General features: G+C 43.1%; 1 pseudogene; it reads right to left on the bottom strand.

Moving 5' to 3' along the window:
- LOC128660037 (zinc finger protein 850-like) overlaps positions 1 to 22,120 on the bottom strand; it is a 353,233-nt pseudogene that overhangs the window by 304,612 nt on the left and 26,501 nt on the right.

The following is a 22,120-nucleotide window of genomic DNA, read 5'->3' as shown; positions in this document are numbered from 1 at the left end:
TGCCTGAAGTGAGCATCATCCTAAATGGATTGAAAATGTGCCCTTCAGGCAGTTCCAGAGGGTCAGGAGGAACTGTAGCCGCCTAGAGGATTTTGAAAATGAGGCTGCAAAATTAAAGGGACGGTTCCGAACCAACCACTTTAAATCAGATAACATAGAGAAATCCTATCAAAAGGCAAATAATCTAAATAGAACTGACTTAGTTATTGGTAAGAAGAGAGCGGATAGAATAAGTATGGGGTCACAAGGGCAAGGAAAAAACATCAATGATAAGAATAAGAGAAGTCTTAGCTTTGTCACCACTTTTAATACAGGATATACACATGTTAAAAGCATTTTTAGGAAACACTGGAATATTCTCAAAAAAGATCCTTTGTTGAAAGATAACATAAGGAAATATCCAGAGGTAATTTTCAAGAAAAAATATAATTTATGTAAGAACTTACCTGATAAATTCATTTCTTTCATATTGGCAAGAGTCCATGAGCTAGTGACGTATGGGATATACAATCCTACCAGGAGGGGCAAAGTTTCCCAAACCTCAAAATGCCTATAAATACACCCCTCACCACACCCACAATTCAGTTTAACGAATAGCCAAGCAGTGGGGTGATAAAGAAAGGAGTAGAAAGCATCAACAAAAGAAATTTGGAAATAATTGTGCTTTATACAAAAAATCATAACCACCAAAAAAAGGGGTGGGCCTCATGGACTCTTGCCAATATGAAAGAAATGAATTTATCAGGTAAGTTCTTACAAAAATTATGTTTCCTTTCATGTAATTGGCAAGAGTCCATGAGCTAGTGACATATGGGATAGCAATACCCAAGATGTGGAACTCCACGGAAGAGTCACTAGAGAGGGAGGGATAAAAATAAAAACAGCCATTTTCTGCTGAAAAAAATTAATCCACAACCCAAAAAAATAAATTTATTCTCATAAATGAAAGAAAAACATGAATCAAAAGCAGAAGAATCAAACTGAAACAGCTGCCTGAAGAACTTTTCTACCAAAAACCGCTTCTGAAGAAGCAAAAACAACAAAACGGTAGAATTTAGTAAATGTATGCAAAGAGGACCAAGTTGCCACTGTGCTAATCTGATCAACTGAAGCTTCATTCTTAAAAGCCCACAAAGTGGAGACTGATCTAGTAGAATGAGCTGTAATTCTCTGAGGCGGGGCCTGACCCGACTCCAAATAAGCTTGATGAATCAAAAGTTTTAACCAAGAAGCCAAGGAAATAGCAGAAGCCTTCTGACCTTTCCTAGGACCAGAAAATAAAACAAATAGACTGGAAGTCTTCCTGAAATCTTTAGTAGCTTCCACATAATATTTCAAAGCTCTTACCACATCCAAAGAATGTAAGGATCTTTCCAAAGGATTAGGACACAAGGAAGGGACAACAATTTCTTTACTAATGTTAGAATTCACAACCTTAGGTAAAAATTGAAAAGAAGTCCGCAAAACTGCCTTATCCTGATGAAAAATCAGAAAAGGAGACTCACAAGAAAGAGTAGATAGCTCAGAAACTCTTCTAGCAGAAGAGATAGCCAAAAGGAACAACACTTTCCAAGAAAGTAGTTTAATGTCCAAAGAATGCATAGGCTCAAATGGAGGCGCCTGTAAAGCCTTTAAAACCAAATTAAGAATCCAAGGAGGAGAAATAAATTTAATGACAGGCTTAATACGACCTAAAGCCTGTACAAAACAGTGAATATCAGGAAGTATAGCAATCTTTGTGTGAAATAAAACGGAAAGAGCAGAGATTTGTCCCTTCAAGGAACTTACAGACAAACCCTAATCCAAACCATCCTGAAGAAACTGTAAAATTCTAGGAATTCTAAAAGAATGCCAAGAGAATTTATGAGAAGAACACCATGAAATGCAAGTCTTCCAAACTCTATAATAAATCTTTCTAGAGACAGATTTACGAGCTTGTAACATAGTATTAATCACTGAGTAAGAGAAACCTCTATGACTTAGTACTAAGCGTTTAATTTCCATACCTTCAAATTTAATGATTTGAGATCCTGATGGAAAAACGGACCTTGAGACAGTAGGTCTGGCCTTAATGGAAGTGGCCAAGGTTGGCAACTGGACATCCGAACCAGATCCGCATACCAAAACCTGTGTGGCCATGCTGGAGCCACCAGCAACACAAACGATTGTACCATAATGATTTTGGAGATCACTCTTGGAAGAACTAGAGGCGGGAAAATGTAAGCAGGATGATAACACCAAGGAAGTGTCAGCACATCCACTGCTTCCGCCTAAACATCCCTGGACCTGGACAGGTATCTGGGAAGTTTCTTGCTTAGATGAGAGGCCATGAGATCTATCTCTGGAAGACCCCACATCTGAACAATCTGAGAAAACACATCTGGATGGAGAGACCACTCCCCTGGATGTAAAGTCTGACGGCTGAGATAATCTGCCTCCCAATTGTCTACACCTGGGATATGTACCGCAGAGATTTGACAGTATGAAGAAATACTTCTTTCATAGCTTGGGGACTGTGAGTCCCACCCCGATGATTGACATATGCCACTGTTGTAATATTGTCTGTCTGAAAACAAATGAACGGTTCTCTCTTTAACAGAGGCCAAAACTGAAGAGCTCTGAGAATTGCATGGAGTTCTAAAATATTTATTGGTAATCTCACCTCTTGAGATTTCCAAACCCCTTGTGCTGTCAGAGATCCCCAAACAGCTCCCCAACCTGAAAGACTCACATTTGTTGTGATCACAGTCCAGGTTGCCCGAACAAAAGAAGCCCCTTTAACTAAACTATGGTGATCTATCCACCACGTCAGAGAGTGTCGAACATTGGGATTTAAGGATATTAATTGTGATATCTTTGTATAATCCCTGCACCATTGGTTCAGCATACAAAGCTGTAGAGGTCTCATGTGAAAATGAGCAAAGGGGATAGCGTCCAATGCTGCAGTCATGAGACCTAAAACTTCCATGCACATAGCCACTGAAGGTAATGACTGAGACTGAAGGTCCCGGCAGGCTGCAACCAATTTCAAATGTCTCTTGTCTGTTAGATTCAGTGTCCATGACTCTGTCTCTATCTGGAATCCTAAAAAGGTGACCCTTGTCTTAGGAATCAAGAAACTTTTTGGTAAATTGATCCTCCAACCACGTTTCCGAAGAAACAACACTAGTTGATTCATGTGAGATTCTGCAGAACGTAAAGACTGAGCTAGTACCAAGATATCGTCCAAATAAGGAAACACCGCAATACCCTGTTCTCTGATTACAGAGAGTAGGGCACCGAACCTTTGAAAAGATTCTTGGAGCTGTTGCTAGGCCAAATGGAAGAGCAACAAATTGGTATTGCTTGTCTAGAAAAGAGAATCTCCGGAACTGATAATGTTCTGGATGAATCGGAATAAATATGAAGGTATGCATCCTGCAAGTCTATTGTGGACATATAATGTCCTCACTGAACAAAAGGCAGAATAGTCCTTATAGTCACCATCTTGAAAGTTGGTACTCTTACATAACAATTCAAAATTTTCAGATCCAGAATTGGTCTGAATAAATTTTCCTTCTTTAGGACAATGAATAGATTTGAATAAAACCCCAAACCTTGTTCCTGAAAAGGAACTGGCATGATTACCCCTGAAGACTCCAGGTATGAAACACACTACAGGAAAGCCTGAGCGGTTACTGGATTTGCTGGGATACGTGAGAGAAAAAAATCTTCTCACAGGAGGTCTTACTCTGAATCCTATTCGATACCCTTGAGAGACAATGCTCTGAATCCATTGATTTTGGACAGAATTTATCCAAATATCCTTGAAAAACCTTAATCTGCCCCCTACCAGCTGAGCTGGAATGAGGGCCGCACCTTCATGCGGACTTAGGGGCTGACTTTGGTTTCTTAAATGGCTTGGATTTATTCCAATTTGAGGAAAGCTTCCAATTGGAAACAGATTCCGTGGGGGAAGGATTGGGTTTTTGTTCCTTATTTTGACGAAAGGAATGAAAACGGTTAGAAGCCTTAGATTTACCCTAAGGTTTTTTCATCCTGAGGCAGAAAAACTCCCTTTCTCTCAGTAACAGTTGAAATAATAGAATCCAACTGAGAACCAAATAAATTATTACCTTGGAAAGAAAGAGATAGTAATTTAGAATTAGATGTCATATCAGCATTCCAAGATTTAAGCCACAAAGCTCTTCTAGCTAAAATAGCTAAAAACATGGATCTAACGTCAATTTTGATAATATAAAAAATGGCATCACAAATAAAATTAGCATATTGCTGTAAGCGAATAATGCTAGATATGTCAAAATCCAATTCTTGTTGTGCTAAATTCTCCAACCAGAAAGTTGATGCAGCCGCAACATCAGCCAAAGAAATTGCAGGTCTGAGAAGATGACCTGAATATAAATAGGCTTTCCTTAGATAAGATTCAAGCTTCCTATCTAAAGGATCCTTAAAGGAAGTACTATCTTCCATAGGAATAGTGGTACGTTTAGCAAGAGTAGAAATAGCCCCATCAACTTTGGGGATTTTTTCCTAAAACTCTATAGAATTTGCTGGTAAAGGATACAATTTTTTAAACCTTGAAGAAGGAATAAAAGACGTACCTGGCTTATTCTATTCCTTAGAAATCATATCAGAAATAGCCTCAGGAATAGGAAAAACCCCTGGAGAAACCACGGGAGGTTTAAAAACAGCATTTAAACGTTTATTAGACTTAAAATCAAGAGGACTGGCTACTTCAATATCCAAAGTAATTAACACTTTTTTTTAATAAAGAACGCATATACTCTATTTTAAATAAATAAGTAGATTTGTCAGTGTCAATGTCTGAGGAAGGATCTTCTGTATCAGATAGATCCTTATCAGAGGAGGATAAATTATTATGTTGTTGGTCATTTGAAATTTAATCAACTGAATGAGAAGTTTTAAAAGACCTTTTACGTTTATTAGAAGGTGGAAATGCAGACAAAGCCTTCTGGATAGAATCAGAAACAAATTCTTTAAAATTCATAGGTATATCATGTACATTAGAAGTTGAAGGAACTGCAACTGGCAATGTACTATCACTGATGGGCACACTATCTGCATATAAAAGTTTATCATGACAACTATTACAAATGACATTCGGAGAAATAATTTCCACAATCTTACAACAAATGCACTTAGCTTTGGTAGAACTGAAGTTAGGCAGCAAAGTTCCAGCAGATACTTCTGAGGCAGGATCAGATTGAGACATCTTGCAAAATGTAAAAGAAAAAAACAACATATAAAGCAAAATTATCAATTTCCTTATATGATTTTCCCAGGAATGGGAAAAAATGCAAATAGCATAGCCCTCTGATAGAGAAAAAAGGCAAGAGGAAAACATCAATGGGGTATTAAAATAATGAAAAAGTTTGACGCCAAGTATGACGCACAACGAAACTGAAAACTTTTTTGGCGCCAATAATAACCGGAAATGACACACTCGCGTCACTAATGACACAACCGTGTGTAAGGCTTTGGCGTCAACTATGATGCCGGAAATGAAGTTGCGTCAGACGTATTTTTCGCGCCAAGAATGACGCAATAAAGTCTAGCATTTGGCGCAACCGCTGGCCTAATACCGCCCGCAATTTGCAAGAAAGTAGTCAATTGAAAAAAAGACTAAAACCCCATGTAAGAAAATTTTTTCTTAAAAATGTTTATTTTCCCCAAATATGAAACTGACAGTCTGCAGAAGGAAATACATGAACCTGACTCATGCAAATATAAGTACAATACATATATTTAGAACTTTATATAAATGCATAAAGTGCCAAACCATAGCTGGGGTGCCTTAAGTAATAAAAAACATACTTGCCAAAAAACACCCATCCACATATAGCAGATAGCCAAACCAGTACTGAAACAGGTATCAGTAGAGGTAATGGTAAATTGAGAGCATATCGTCGATCTGAAAAGGGAGGTAGGAGATGAATCTCTATGACCGATAACAGAGAACCTATGAAATAGACCCCCGTTAGGGAAATCGTCGTATTCAATAAGTTATACTCCCTTCACGTCCCTCTGACATTCGCTGTATTCTGAGAGGCATCAGGCTTCAACAATGCTGAGAAGTGCATATCAACATAGAAATCTTAGCACAAACTTACTTCACCACCTCTATAGGAGGCAAAGTTTGTAAAACTGAATTGTGGGTGTGGGGAGCGGTGTATTTATAGGCATTTTGAGGTTTGGGAAACTTTGCCCCTCCTGGTAGGATTGTATATCCCATACGTCACCAGCTCATGGACTCTTGCCAATTACATGAAAGAAACAGATGTATTAAGAACATTCTGGCACCTATTATAATTAGAGAACCCAGTAAGGTTAAGAAGAACATGGGGTTACCACAATTACAGAGTTTCTTTAAATGTTTTAGGAAGAATTGTGTGTCACACACAATATTCAAAAGAAAGTTATTGATAAGGATGAGAAAGGTTGGATTTACAACATAAAAGGGAAACTCAATTGTAAATCAGATTATGTTGTATATATGCTGGAGTGTAAATGTCAGACACCGCTAGGGTATATAGGAAGGACCGAAAGGATTTTGAAAGTTAGGTGCTTAGAACATATAAAGAACATAGAGGAAGGTATTTTGAAACCCCATTGATAAGACATTTTAAAAACACACACAAAAGTGACCCATCTCAGTTTTTTATAAAAGCTATAGAGCAGGTACAGGTGGGACATAGAGGTGGTAGCAGGCTGCTAGAACTTAGGAAAAATGAGACCTTTTGGATCCATGCTCTAAAAAAGTTGGGTCCACAGGGTATGAATAAGGACATAGATTTGGCTTTTTTATAATTGGATGTAGTCACTTGCACCACATAATTATTATTAACAATAAAGGGTGTGTAATTTTTCTGTACATAAAAAGATCCTAAAAGTGGGGAGATATATATACATGGGCATATATGTGTGAAGGGATTCTGAAAAATCTGCACATACAGATAGGTGTGCATATACTCACAAAGTGTGCATTTTTGGCCACTATAAGGATTAATACCCCAGAAGGGACACTTAAAGGGACAGTATACACTCATTTTTATATAACTGCATGTAATAGACACTACTATAAAGAATAAGATGCACAGATACCGATATAAAAATCCAGTATGAAACTGTTTAAAAACTTACTTAGAAGCTCTCAGTTTAGCTTTGTTGAAAAGATAGCTGGAAAGCCCACTGCAAGTGGGAAATAAGACACTTTCCCCCCCTCCCCCTTCTTTTGCATATGAAAAGACCCTTTACACAAACAGGAGCAAGCTGGAGAAGGTAGCTGAAGGTATTCACATAAAACTTTGGGGCTTGGTTAGGAGTCTGAAAATCAGAGCAATGTTATTTAAAAAATAAGCAAAACTAAACATTTTTTTTTTAAAAAAACTTCATGGACTATATAAATAGATCATCTACAAAACATTTATGCAAAGAAAAAATGAGTGTATAATGTCCCTTTAAGGTATGTATGTATAGGTGTGAAGTATTAATATTAAGCACTTGTAAAAATTCTAGAGTACATATGGATATTTGCAAATACATATGTATACACAGGTGTGCATATATGCACATAGAGTGAATGTACTATGTACTACATATTGACATTCTATTAGGTGGAGTTGAAGATCCAATTAATATGTATAACAAAAGGATCATACTTTTATGTGAAGTACACTTTTAATGTAAAATATAATAGTTCGGGTTTATAAGATAAATAATTAGACATTTTTAAGCCTGTTTTTAAACCAGAAGGATAATAAAAGCATATAAGTACTACTAAATTATGCAAAATAAAGGTGCAAAACTAGTGAAGGGATTAATCGTAATATTGGGAACCAAAGCTCATTTTCAGATTATAGGAGAATGCCCTTAGATAAGCAGTTTTCTATATATCAAGCATACTTACCCTGCACAAAAACAAAGATGGAGTTTTTGGGACAGGGATGGGCCATGACGCTATTGTACTATAAATAGGAGGCTTAGGGGGGGCGTACCCTACCTCTGATGAAGCGACCAATTGCGTCACAAAATGCATCAGACAACGTCCCCTACTAGCTGAAATTCACACAGAAGTGCTACGGCGCTTTTTCACATTGCTCCAATGGCATTTGGAATTTTTTTGCTGAACACCAGACTACTATTTATACCTGATGACTAACACATCATATTGTGATATACAATTTTAATATTTGGCCAATTTTATGTCAAAGTATTCATGTTTTTTATTATTGCACAAACGTACTCATGAGAGCCTTTTTAATTGAATAAAATCACTTGTTTTTTTAATCACAGTGGTGTGCAGGTATATAGTGCATATCTCTTCACACAAAAGTTATTACAGACCCCACAATATAGATTCACAGATTCACCTTTTGAAGTAGTTCATCTTCTGCTGGGGAGGTGAGAACAGAGTCCAAGGAAGGGAAAGTATGCTGCAAGGGAAAAGGGGATTGAATTGCCTTCTCCAGTGGTTACGAACCACGCAGAGCTGTATCCATACCGCATAGGAGTTGAGGTGGAAAAACATGAGTTTCCATTTGGCATTTTTCTGCTAAATAGCGACATATACATTTGACATACTACACCAGGAGGTCTCTTTCTTGCTGTGCGCCCTTCCCTCTTCAGTTCCAGATATATTACAACACTCAATCCTTTAATGGCAGACCACAAAAATTGTAAAATATATTTTATTAAGGTTGTGTGAAGCCACACCCCGACCACACCCATTAGTAAAGTGTCAGGGAATCGGCTGGGCAAAAGAAGGCAACCTTAGTTTCTAAACATGTGAAAAGTTTCTTATGCGAACAGCTTTTCTCCAGTGTGACTCCTTTCATGAGTTTTCAGATGACTCTTTTGTGTAAAACTTTTTCCACACACTGTACAAGTGAAAGGCTTTTCCCCTTTGTGAATTCTTTCATGCCTTTTCAGATTACTATTTTGTGTAAAACTTATTCCACACTCTGTACATGCAAACGGTTTTTCCCCTGTGTGAATTCTTTCATGCTTTTTCAGATCATTCTTTTGTGTAAAACGTATTCCACACTCTGTACATGCAAACGGTTTTTCCCCTGTGTGAATCATTTCATGCTTTTTCAGAAGACTTTTTTCTGTAAAACTTTTTCCACACTCTGTACATGTGAAAGGCTTTTCCCCTGTGTGAATCCTTTCATGCTTTTTCAGATGACTTTTTTGTATAAAACTTTTTCCACACTCTGTACATGTGAAAAAGTTTTCTCCTGTGTGACTCCATTCATGCTTTTTCAGATCACCCTTTTGTGTAAAACTTTTTCCACACTCTGTACATGTGAAAGGCTTTTCCCCTGTGTGACTCCTTTGATGAGTTTTCAGACCACTCATTTTTGTAAAACTTTTTCCACACTCTGTACATATGAAAAGCTTTTCCCCTGTATGAATCTTTTCATGAGTTTTCAGACAATGTATTTGTGTAAAACTTTTTCCACACTCTGTACATGTGAAAGGCTTTTCCCCTGTATGAATCCTTTCATGAGTTTTCAGAGTCCTCTTTTCTGTAAAACTTTTTCCACACTTTGTACATGTGAAAGGCTTTACCCCTGTGTGAATCCTTTCATGAGTTTTCAGATTATTCTTTTGTGTAAAACTTTTTCCACACTCTGTACATGTGAAAGGCTTTTCTCCTGTGTGAATCTTTTTATGAGTTTTCAGATGATTACTTTGTGTAAAACATTTTCCACACTCACTACATGTGTGTGGCTTTTCCCCAGTGTGAATTTTGTAGTGTTCTAGTAGATGAGACTTCCATCTAAAGCTTTTCTTACATTCTGTAGATTTAAAAGGTTTCTCCTTTGCATGAATCATTTGGCTAGACTGTAGATTTTTCCCTTTTTTAATATGTTTTGTAAACTCAGTAAATGTGTGTGGTTTATCCTCTGGGATATTAACTTCACTAGATAAGGCATAAATGTTGTCCTCTTGTTTGATGACTAAATTACTCTCTGTACATGAGGATTGCTGACCAGTTCCTGCCAATTCACCATCTTCTTTAAATATCTGCTGTGATATCCCCAATGTTTGTGAATAGTCAGTGTCTAAAACTAATGGAGTTTGCGGTATAATGCTGATGCTTCCTGTAGTGAAGGATGGATATGAACTATTTACATGTTTGTCTACATAAAAAGAAATTGAATAAAGAAAAACAACATAAATTATGCTTACCTGATAATTAAACTTCCATTGTGGGGGGGAGAGTCCACAGCTTCATCCATTACTTTGGGAATTAAGAATCTGGCCACCAGGAGGAGGCAAAGACACCCCAGCTAAAGGCTTAAATACCTCCCCCACTTCCCTCATCCCCCAGTCATGCTGCCGAGGGAACAAGGAACAGTAGGAGAAATATCAGGGTATAAATGGTGCCAGAAGAAAAATTAAAATTTAGGTCTGCCCACCAAACTTACGGGCGGGAGCAGTGGATTCTCCCCTCCATGATGGAAATGAAAGTATCAGGTAAGCATAATTTATGTTTTCCATCTAAAGGGGAGGAGAGTCTACGGCTTCATTCATTACTTTTGGGAAAAATATACCCAAGCTTTAGAGGACACTGAATGAAACCGGGAGGGTAAAAAGGCGGACCCTTAATCTGAGGGCACCACAGCCTGTAGAACCTTTCTCCCAAAAACAGCTTCTGCAGAAACAAAAACGTCAAATTTGTAAAACTTTGTAAAAGTATGTAAGGAGGACCAAGTAGCCGCCTTACAAATCTGCTCCATAGAGGCCTCATTCTTGAAGGCCCAAGACAAAACCACCACTCTAGTGGAGTGAGCCGTGATCCTCTGGGGAGGCTTATGTCCAACTGACTCCTAGGCCAGGCAGATCAAGCTCCTCAGCCAAAAAGACAAAGTAGCAGAAGCCCTCTGTCCCCTGCGCTTCCCTGAATACACCACAAATAGAGATGAAGATTGTCTGAAATCCTTTGTAGCCTTAAGATAGAACTTCAAGGCACGAACCACATCCAGATTATGAAGTAACCTCTTCTTAGAAGAAGAAGGGTTAGGACACAAAGAAGGAATGACTATTTCCTGATTGCTGTTACGGTTAGACACAACCTTGGGCTGAAACCCCAAGCCTGTGCGAAGAACAACCTTATCCGCATGAAAAACCAAGTAAGGAGGCTCATGTTGCAAGGCCGCCAGCTCAGATACTCTGCGCACCGATGCAATAGCCAACAGGAAGAGAACCTTCCAAGACAGAATTTTTAGTGTCAAGAGAATGCATAGGCTCAAACGGAACCTTCTGCAGAACCTTAAGGACCAAGTTTAAGCTCCATGGAGGAGCAAAATGCCTGAAGACAGGCCTGATTCTAGACAGAAAGGAAAACAATATACAGAGGTGCAAGATGGAAAAAAACACACAATATCCTGTACAAATGAACTAAGAACTGATACTCTCCTTTAGGTCAGACCGCAGCCTTCTTGCAGTCTCTCCCTTGTGACTGTGTATAGATAGATAGATAGTAGTAGTAGATGGCGATGGTCTATTGAATGATTTTCTCTAGTAAGTTGTTACAGAAGCATTAGTTATTTTGTTGTGAAGAGCTTATTTCCCAGCAGCAATGCCTGAACCAGCAAGCCAGCGCCTAAGAAGGGCTCCAAGAAAACTGTAACAAGTTTCATTTCATAAAGAGTTAACTCTTTTTTTTCAGCTTTTAGAAACTATTGTCTAATCACCTCTGGAGCCAGACTGCTAATTGATAAGATGAACTTGTAAACTTGTTATCTTAAGTACTGTAATCCTATTGTGGCCTGTCAAAGGACAGTGCTCTCTATCTAAATGTGTGATGGGGGATTTTGTGCTTCCCCCCCTCTCCCCCTGGGAGTGCCCTGTGTGCATGTAACCTTAATAAAAAGCAGGCTGGGCATCCCAGTCCTGAGTTCTTGTTTGACCCTCAATCGCAGCGTTGACTCGTTTTTGTGGGCAGAAGGGTATCCTAGCTGTACTGCAGCTAAGGGAGATTATTCTATATTTGCGAGACTCATATAGAATACTATGGAAAGCAGCTTCTCCCCTCTTTAGCAATAGGGATCCAGGCTACTAAGCGGTCCATCTCTCAGCGAGACTAAGGGTAACCGTAACATTTGGCGGCAGCGGCGGGATTTTCCTGGATTTCCTAGGAGAGGTACAGAACGGAAAAATTGAAGCGTACAACCCTAAAGGATTTACTTGAAAGCAGAGGGGGGTACGCCAGCAACCGGCCGAGGAGAGAGCTGATCGCAGAATTGACCGAACTGGATCAGAGCTTCACAATGGCGGAAACACCGACCACGATTAGTGACGAAAAAACCAGGATTGTTCGGGAAAGGCTCTCATTATACGGGCCGAACCCCTCCATGGAATTGGTACAGCAGTTGATGGCGGAGGCGGACGAGGATATACGAGAGACTCGAGCCCACGAACTCAACCTAGCGAACGCACACCGCAATGCTGAAGCCCCGCAGGTAATCATCCCTGTCGAAAATGCTGGGAGGCCCAAGATACCCTATGCGGCATTTCGACCCTTCCTAGAGAGCGAGACAGGGATTGATGAATATTTGGCGGACTTCGAAAGGCAATGTGCCCTGCACCAGATTCCCAACAGAGAGTGGCCCACGATATTGTCTGGGAAACTATCCGGGCGAGCCCTGGAAGCCTTTCGTACTCTGGGTGCTGAGGAAGTGACACAGTATGAGCTAGTTAAGGAGACACTGTTGCGACGGTACGCTGTAACTCCGGACACGTATCGCCGACAGTTTCGGGGCACGGAAAAGAAGCCTAACGATACCCATATGGAATGGGCGCACCGAATGCGGAGAGCGGCAAATCACTGGCTGAGCGGAAGTAAAGCGGTGACTGGGGAGGAAATTTTACAATTGTTTCTCTTAGAACATTTTTATAATGGCATGGAACAGCAAGGGAAGGAATGGCTGCGAGACAGGCGGCCTTCTACCTTAGAAGAAGCAGCCAAATTGGCCGATGAACATTATGACTCCCGTCTTCACGAACCCATGAACTACCGAGCTCCAGCACGGGTCGAACCCAGAGAGGTTTACCGTGCACCCCCTCGTGCTGAATTCCGAGCCCTGGTGCCCACAGGGCCCGTCCGACACTCAGGACCACCCAATAACAGCTCTGAGCGTCCCAGACCGACTTGCCACCGATGCAAGCAACCAGGGCATTTCATGGCTAGCTGCCCCCTTAATACGCACCAGACACCCAGGAATTACAATTACCCCTCTGGGTCCTATCGTCCGGCCCGGGCCCTCTGTGTTAACCAAGAGGCCCCTATGGAGGGATATGTGGGGCCGCTTCACGAGGCAGACCCTGTATATGCTGCCTCAGATAACCGCCAGCACCATCGGCAGAGGGTATGGCTCGAGGGGCGATCTACCGAGGGATTGCGAGACACAGGGGCTACTATCACGCTGGTACAGAGTCATTTGGTGCCAGAGCACAAGCGATCCAGACAGACTGTGGCCGTTAGAGTGGCGGGGGGGATGTGTACAAAATTCCAACAGCTAAAGTGCATCTTGATTGGGGAGCGGGAAAGGGGGCTGTGAACGTGGGCCTAATGGATAATTTACCTGCCGAAGTACTACTGGGCAACGATTTGGGCCCCATGACTTCTGCCTATGCTCCAGTATGCAACAACGAGGCGGACCCAGTGACTACACGGGCCCAAGCCCGGACGGAGCGAGAGCTCTCACCAGTGCGGGAGACACAGGTAAGACCTACCCCGACCTTGCCTGACAGGTTAGGCCCCATACCCTGGGACACCCCAGATGCCTTCGAGGCAGAGTCTAAGACTGACCCGACCTTACAAAAGTACCGGGAACGAGCAGAGACCGGAGGGGGCGGGGCAGATAACGAAACATTCTTATGGGAAAAAGGGAAACTATACCGCTGGACAGAGAAAAGGGGACAGCGTAGGCGACAGCTGGTAGTGCCCCACAAATACCGTCAAGAAATCCTCAAAATAGGCCACGACATCCCCTTAGCAGGCCACCTAGCCGTTACCCGTACCCTACACCGCATTACTCACACGTTCTTTTGGCCAGGGGTGCACGCTGACGTTAGAACTTACTGTAACACCTGCGATGTGTGTCAACGAGTAGGAAGGCGAGGCGATCACCCTAAAGCCCAGCTAGTAAATATGCCCATTGTAGAGGAACCCTTCAGCCGGGTTGCTATTGACCTAGTGGGACCACTGGCTACCCCTAGTCCCTCCGGTAAGCGATACATTCTTACCGTAGTGGACTACGCTACCAGGTACCCAGAGGCTGTCGCCCTATCCAACATACAAGCGGATACGGTAGCGAATGCACTAGTACAGGTGTTCTCCCGGGTAGGATTTCCAAAAGAAATCCTATCCGACCGCGGCACCCAATTTACGGCTGAATTGACCCAACAACTCTGGCAGGTTTGCAAAATTAAGTCCCTCCTAAGCTCCCCATACCACCCCCAGACGAACGGGCTGTGTGAGAGGTTCAATGGGACCCTCAAGCAAATGCTCAAGACGTTCACTCAGGAATACCGAGACTGGGAACGCTTCCTGCCGCACCTCCTATTTGCTTATCGGGAGGTGCCCCAGGAAATGACAGGGTTCTCTCCCTTCGAGTTGCTCTACGGAAGAAAGGTACGGGGACCCCTAAACCTGATCCGGGAGCACTGGGAGGGAGAGATGGAGGCTGACGGTGTCCCAATTGTGCCATACGTGCTGGAACTCAGGGACCGAATGGAGCAATTAGCCAAATCCGTGCGGGCTAATCTCCAGTTGGCCCAGAGAAGACAGAAAGTATGGTACGATCGGGGGGCCCGAAAGAGAATCTTCACCATAGGACAAAAGGTGTTAGTACTTAAGCCGGTGAAGACAGACAAATTGCAGGCGTCCTGGCAGGGTCCCTACCAGATCGTAGAGAAAAGGGGAGACACCACTTATGTGATAGCTAGCTGCCACGACAACAATCTTAGAAAGACATTCCATGTAAACATGCTCAAGGAATATTTTGAGCGACCAGAGAACGTGACGGCCGTATGTTGTTCCCCTCAGGAAGACCCCGACAGTTTACCCATTCCAGACCTATTAGAAAAGAGCCTCCCCACAGGTATAGTGGCGCAGGTTCAGATAGGGGACCGACTTAGCCCCACTGAAAGGGAGCAGCTCAACCAACTCCTCCAGTCCAAACACCTCACCTTCTCCCCGAAGCCAGGGTACACTACTTTAACCACCCACCAGGTAGATACTCCGGGACAAGCTCCCTTGCGCCAGGCTCCGTACCGAATCCCCGAAGCAGTTAGGACAGGAATGAAGAAGGAGATCGATGAGATGCTCCAGCTCAGGGTAATTGAGCCCTCCGATAGTCCCTGGGCCTCCCCAGTTGTCTTGGTGCCCAAGAAAGATGGGACCACCCGGTTCTGCGTAGACTATCGGAGGCTCAATGAAAATACCGTGACGGACGCTTACCCTATGCCCAGGGTAGACGAGCTACTCGATCGTATAGCCAGGGGAAATTACCTGACCACTATTGACCTCTGCAAAGGTTACTGGCAGATTCCCCTGGCCCCGGAGGCTATCCCCAAGTCGGCATTCGTCACCCCATTCGGCTTATATCAGTTTAGGGTAATGCCGTTTGGGATGAAGAATGCCCCAGCTACATTCCAGCGCTTGGTGGATAGGCTCCTGGATGGCTTCCAGAGTTTTGCTTGCGCCTACCTGGACGACATAGCGATCCACAGTGAGTCCTGGGAGGACCACTTAGCTCATGTGGGAATGGTTCTGGATCAGATCCGGGCTGCTGGCCTGACTCTGAAGCCAGAAAAATGCCACTTTGGGATGGCCGAGGTACAGTACCTGGGTCACCGGGTGGGGTGTGGAAAGCAGCGACCAGAGCCGGCCAAAATAGAAGCTGTCGCCAATTGGCCCACCCCCATCACTAAGACTCAGGTCCTAGCCTTCCTGGGCACGGCAGGGTACTATAGACGGTTCGTACCAGACTACAGCACACTTGCCAAACCCCTGACTGACTTGACCAAGAAGAACTTACCTCGACAGGTCCTGTGGTCTCCCCACTGTGAAACGGCTTTCCAGGCTCTCAAAAATGCTCTAATTAACGCTCCTGTCTTGGCGGCCCCAGCCCTTAACAAACGTTTTATCGTCCATACCGATGCTTCCATGTTCGGGCTGGGAGCCGTCCTCAGCCAAGTAGGCGAAGATGGAGGGGAGCATCCAGTTGCCTACATCAGCCGGAAGCTCCTGCCCCGCGAAGTCAGCTATGCAGCGGTCGAAAAGGAGTGTTTGGCTTTGGTGTGGGCATTAAAGAAATTGACTCCCTATTTATATGGTCAGGAGTTCACTCTGGTCACCGACCATAACCCGTTGGTGTGGCTGAACCGGGTCTCTGGAGATAACGGCAGGCTATTACGTTGGAGCTTATCGTTGCAAACCTTCAATTTCACCATTACTTACAGACCTGGGAAACAGAATGGCAACGCCGACGGGTTGTCCAGACAAACCGACCTCAGCCCCGCATAACCAGCGGTCTGGACAGCCTTAGTCTGCCCCGAAAAGGGGTCAGACCGTGTCTGCCAGAGTGTTCCACAGAAAGGGAGCAATGTTACAGAAGCATTAGTTATTTTGTTGTGAAGAGCTTATTTCCCAGCAGCAATGCCTGAACCAGCAAGCCAGCGCCTAAGAAGGGCTCCAAGAAAACTGTAACAAGTTTCATTTCATAAAGAGTTAACTCTTTTTTTTCAGCTTTTAGAAACTATTGTCTAATCACCTCTGGAGCCAGACTGCTAATTGATAAGATGAACTTGTAAACTTGTTATCTTAAGTACTGTAATCCTATTGTGGCCTGTCAAAGGACAGTGCTCTCTATCTAAATGTGTGATGGGGGATTTTGTGCTTCCCCCCCTCTCCCCCTGGGAGTGCCCTGTGTGCATGTAACCTTAATAAAAAGCAGGCTGGGCATCCCAGTCCTGAGTTCTTGTTTGACCCTCAATCGCAGCGTTGACTCGTTTTTGTGGGCAGAAGGGTATCCTAGCTGTACTGCAGCTAAGGGAGATTATTCTATATTTGCGAGACTCATATAGAATACTATGGAAAGCAGCTTCTCCCCTCTTTAGCAATAGGGATCCAGGCTACTAAGCGGTCCATCTCTCAGCGAGACTAAGGGTAACCGTAACATAAGTGAAGACAAAAAAGGCTTGATGCATATATTGAAGCAACTTAATATGGGTGCAGTATACTCACTCCATAAGATGAATCTTTACAGTGGAAAGGGAAGCGTCAGATGGCAAGAGTCCACAGGTTCCTGGAGTCAAATACTGAATTTTCAGGTTTATCCAAAAGTGGACTATAAATGAATAGAGACCCAAATGACAAAAGTATCCAGTGTATAATTGAAAAAAATGTAGTAACTTACTCCATAAATAAGGAGATTCCAGCTCAGCACATCAAAACAAGATCTTGACAATCTTTCAACAAAGGATAAAAGGTTTTATTTGCTCAAAGCTTTTCAACATATTACACATCTTTATCAAGAGCATACATTAAAACAAGTAAAACAGGTAAGTAAAACCAAGTTGAACGACCCCAGAGGGAGCCATGCCTTCAGAGTTCCAGGATATTGATCGGAAGGAGAGAGACTCCACCTGAGACCATTTTCCTTGTGCCATCCCGGGCCCACAAACAGCTCCCCATTCCGCCAGACTCATGTCCATGGTCACAATCTCCCAGGACGGTCTCACGAAGGATGTCGCCATGGACAGTTGCTCCGGGCGGATCCACCAAGAAATGGAGTTCAGAGTCCGTGCATCCATGGATATCAGCTGTGATAGATCTGAATAATCGCTGTTCCACTATCTCAACATGCACAATTACAGAGGTCTGAGGTGGAACCTGGCGAATGGTACAACGTCTATGCTGGAGACCATGAGCCCGATCATCTCCATACACTGGGCCACTGAGAGGCTTGTGGAGGCCTGAAGGGCAAGACAGGACGACGCAATCTTCATGGACATAGAGTCTATTATCGTGCCCAGGAACTCCACCCTATTGCTGTCGTCAAGGTAGGGCGCCATGGCAATTCCCCTGGATCTGGCTACTGTGAGAAGCACCCCCAGAACCTTCATGAAGACTCTCAGGGCCATCACAAGCCCAAAAGGAAAGGCCACACACTGGTCCAGAAACGCAAATCTCAGGAACTTGAAGTGGTCCCTGTGAATTGGCACATGAAGGTAGGCACCCTTCAAGCCTAATGTTGTCATGAACTGCCCCTCTTGAACTAGGGGCAAGATGGATCTGATTGTTTCCAGTTTGAACAATGGAACTGTCAGAAACTTGTTTAAACACTTTAGGTCCAAAATCGGGAGAAAAGTGCCCTCTTTCTTTGGAACCACAAACAGATTTGAATAGTACCCTAAGACCCCTTTCTGCTTGGAGTACTGGTACGATAACACCTAGAGAGAAGAGATCCCTCACACATTCTAGAAAAGCCTCTTTCTTTTCCAGCCTTGAAGACAGGTTTGACAAGAGGAATCTGCCCCTGGGCAGAACGGACCGGTAACCTATCCTGTAACCCTGGGCTACAACCTCCAGAACCCAAGGGTCCTGAACATTCTGCAACCAGGCTTCGGAGAATAGAAACAACAAGCCCCCTACTCGGTCCAGAGACCCTTCATGCCGACTTTGTCTCGGCGGGGTTCTTGTTTTGCTTGGATTTGTTCCAAGACTGAGCAGGTTTCCAAGTTCCCTTGGACTGGTCCGCTTTCGTGGCGGGCTGCTGGAACTGGGCCTTGTCCACACAAAAGGGATGAAAAGTAGATTCCCTTAGGTTTAACCTTCTTATCCTGCGGCAGGTAAGCTCCCTTGCCTCCCGTAACGTGGATATGATCGAATCCAGTCCTGGGTCGAACAGGATCTTTCCTTGAAACGGCAGGGACAACAGCCTCAACTTAGAGGTCATGTCCTCAGTCTAAGATTTAAGCCACAGCACCCTGCGTGCTAAAACAGAAAAACCTGACACCTTAGCATTCAGGCGAATGATCTGCATATTGGCGTCACAGATGAAAGAATTGGCTACATTCAGCACTTTGACACAGTGAGTCCACGGATCATCTTAATTACTGTTGGGAATATCTCTCCTGACCAGCAGGAGGCAGCGAAGAGCACCACAGCAAAAACTGTTAAATATCACTCCCCTTACCCACAATCCCCAGTCATTCGGCAAAAAGGAAAGGAGAAAGGAAGAAATATAAGGTGCAGAGGTGCCTGATGTTTATAGAAAAATAAACTGTCTGAAAATACAGGACAGGCCGTGGACTCACTGTGTCAAGAAAGAAATTAATTTATCAGGTAAACATAAATTATATTTTCTTTCTAATGACACGGTGAGTCCAAGGATCATCTTAATTACTGTTGGGAACCAATACCCAAGCTAGAGGACACAGATGATAAGGGAGGGACAAAACAGTTAACCTAAACGGAAGGCAGCATTGCTTGAAGAACCTTTCTCCTAAAAAAAGCCTCAGCCAAAGCAAAAGTATCAAATTTGTCAAATTTTGAAAAAGTGTCTAAGGATGACCAAGTAGCAGCCTTGAAAATCTGTTCCATTTTTTAAAACCCAAGAAGAAACACCCCTGGTAGAATGAGCCGTGATTCTCTCAGGAGGCTGCTGTCCAGCAGTCTCATAAGCCAAGCGAATAATACTCCTTAAACAAAAAGAAAGAGAAGTAGCCGTAGCTTTCTGACCTTTTCTCTTCCCAGAAAAAACAACAAATAAGGAAGAAGACTGACGAAAATCCTTAGTTGCCTGGAAATAAAACTTTAAAGCACATACCACATCTAGGTTGTGCAAGAAACATTCCTTATGAGAAGAAGGATTAGGACACAAGGAAGGAACAACAATCTCTTGATTAATATTCCTATCCGAAACCACCATAGAAAGAAAACCTAAGGCAGTATGCAGAACTACCTTATCAGAATGAAAAAGAAGGAAAGGAGATTCATACTGCAAAGCTGAAAGCTCCGAAACTCTTCAAGCCGAAGAAATAGCAACAAAAAACAAAACTTTCCAGGATAAAATCTTAATATCCAAAGAATACATAGGTTCAAAAAGAGCATGTTGAAGAACCTGATTGAGACTCCACGGAGGAGTAGCAAATTTAAACCTAGGCTTAACTAGAGCCTGGCAAAAAGACTTAACATCTGGCACATCTGCCAGACGTTATGCAAAAAATAAATAAAGCAGAAATTTGACCCCTCAAGGTACTAGCAGATAAACCCTTCTCCAAACCCTCTTGGAGAAAAGACAACATTCTAGGAATTTTAACACTATTCCAAGAAAAACCTCTGGATTCACACCAATACAAATATTTATGCCAAATCTTAGAATAAATCTTTCTAGTCACAGGCTTACAAACCTGAAACATAGTTTTAATAACTGATTCAGAAAAACCACGCTTAGATAATACCAAGCGTTCAATCTCCAAGCAGTCAGCTTCAGAGAAAACAGATTTGGATTAAGGAGGGGCCCCTGAAGTAGAAGGACCTTCCGTAACGGAAGTCTCTAAGGTGGAAGAGATGACATCTCCACCAGATCCGCATACCAGATTCTGCAAAGCTATGCCGGGGCAATGAGAATCACTAACGCCCTCCCCTGTCTGATTCGATCAATGACCCCTGGAAGAAGAGCTAATGGAGGAAAAAAATATGCTAGACTGAAATTCCAAGGAACTGCCAGAGCATCTATCTGTACAGCCTGAGGATCGAGACCTTGACCCATACCTTAGAAGCTTGGCATTCTGACAAGATGCCATGACATCCAGCTCCGGCTGCCCCCACTTGAGAATCAAGTTGGAAAATACCTCCAGATGGAGTTCCCACTCCCCCGGATGAAAAGTCTGTCAACTTCGAAAATCCGCTTCCCAATTGTCCACCCCTGGAATGTGGATCGCAGACAGACAATTGTGGGACTTTGCCCACTGAATAATCCTGGCTACCTCTGTCATGGCCAAGGAACTCCAAGTCCCCCCTGAAGATTGATGTAAGCCACGGACATTAGATAAACTGGACTGAAGCTAACTGAGGCCAGGCCAGAAGAGCATTGAAGATTGCCCTCAGCTCTAGAATATTTATAGGAAGAAACGACTCCTCCTAATGAACCCAAGACAGCTACCCATCCCAGCAGACTGCATCCGTGGTCACAATTATCCAGGTAGGTCTGCGGAAGCAGGATGCCAGAGAGAGAGAGAAGATCCTGGGACAACCACTACAGAAGAGAGTTTCTTGTCTCCTGATCCAAAACAATATGTAGAGAAAGATCCGCATAATCCCTATCCCATTGTCTGAGCATGCACAACTGCAGAGGCCTGAGATGGAACCAAGCAAATGGAATGATGTCCATAACTGACACCATCAGACCAACAACCTCCATACACTGAGCTACTGATGGCCCGGGAGAGGCATGAAGAATAAGGCAAGAATTGAAGATCTTTCATTTTCTGGCCTCTGTCAGAAAAATCTTAATTTCTAGGGAATCAATTATTGTTTCCAAAAATTCCACTCTTGTAGCCGGAATTAAGGAACTTTTTCCTAAATTCACCTTCCAACCGTGGGAGTGCAGAAAAGACAACAATATCTCAGTGTGGGAGCTTGCTTGTTGAAGAGATGGCGTTTGAACCAGAATATCGTCCAGATTTGGCGCCACTGCAACACCATTCAAGAAAACCTGGAGAGAAGAAACCTGCCCCTGGGATAAATCTTGAACTCTAGCTTGTAACCCTGGGATACGATGTCCACCACCCAGGGATCTGGAACATCCCAAACCCAAGCCTAAGCAAAAAAAGAAAAATCTGCCCCCCACAAGATCCGCTCCCGGATTGGGGGCAGACCCTTCATGCTGACTTTGAGTCAATTACAGGCTTTTTAAATTGTTTCCCCTTATTCCAGGAATGATTGGACTTCCAGGAAGACTTAGAATGCTCCTGCTTGGAAGAGGAAGGGGAAGGTTTAGCTGAGAAGTTCCAAAAGGAACGAAAATTACTTTGATGCTTTTGTTTATGTCTTTTATCATGAGGAAGAAAATTACCC

The sequence above is a fragment of the Bombina bombina genome, chromosome 5 (genome assembly GCF_027579735.1).
Source record: "Bombina bombina isolate aBomBom1 chromosome 5, aBomBom1.pri, whole genome shotgun sequence".
Taxonomy (NCBI): domain Eukaryota; kingdom Metazoa; phylum Chordata; class Amphibia; order Anura; family Bombinatoridae; genus Bombina; species Bombina bombina.
Note: the sequence above shows the minus strand (reverse complement) of the source record. Positions and strands in the feature narration are given on the sequence as shown.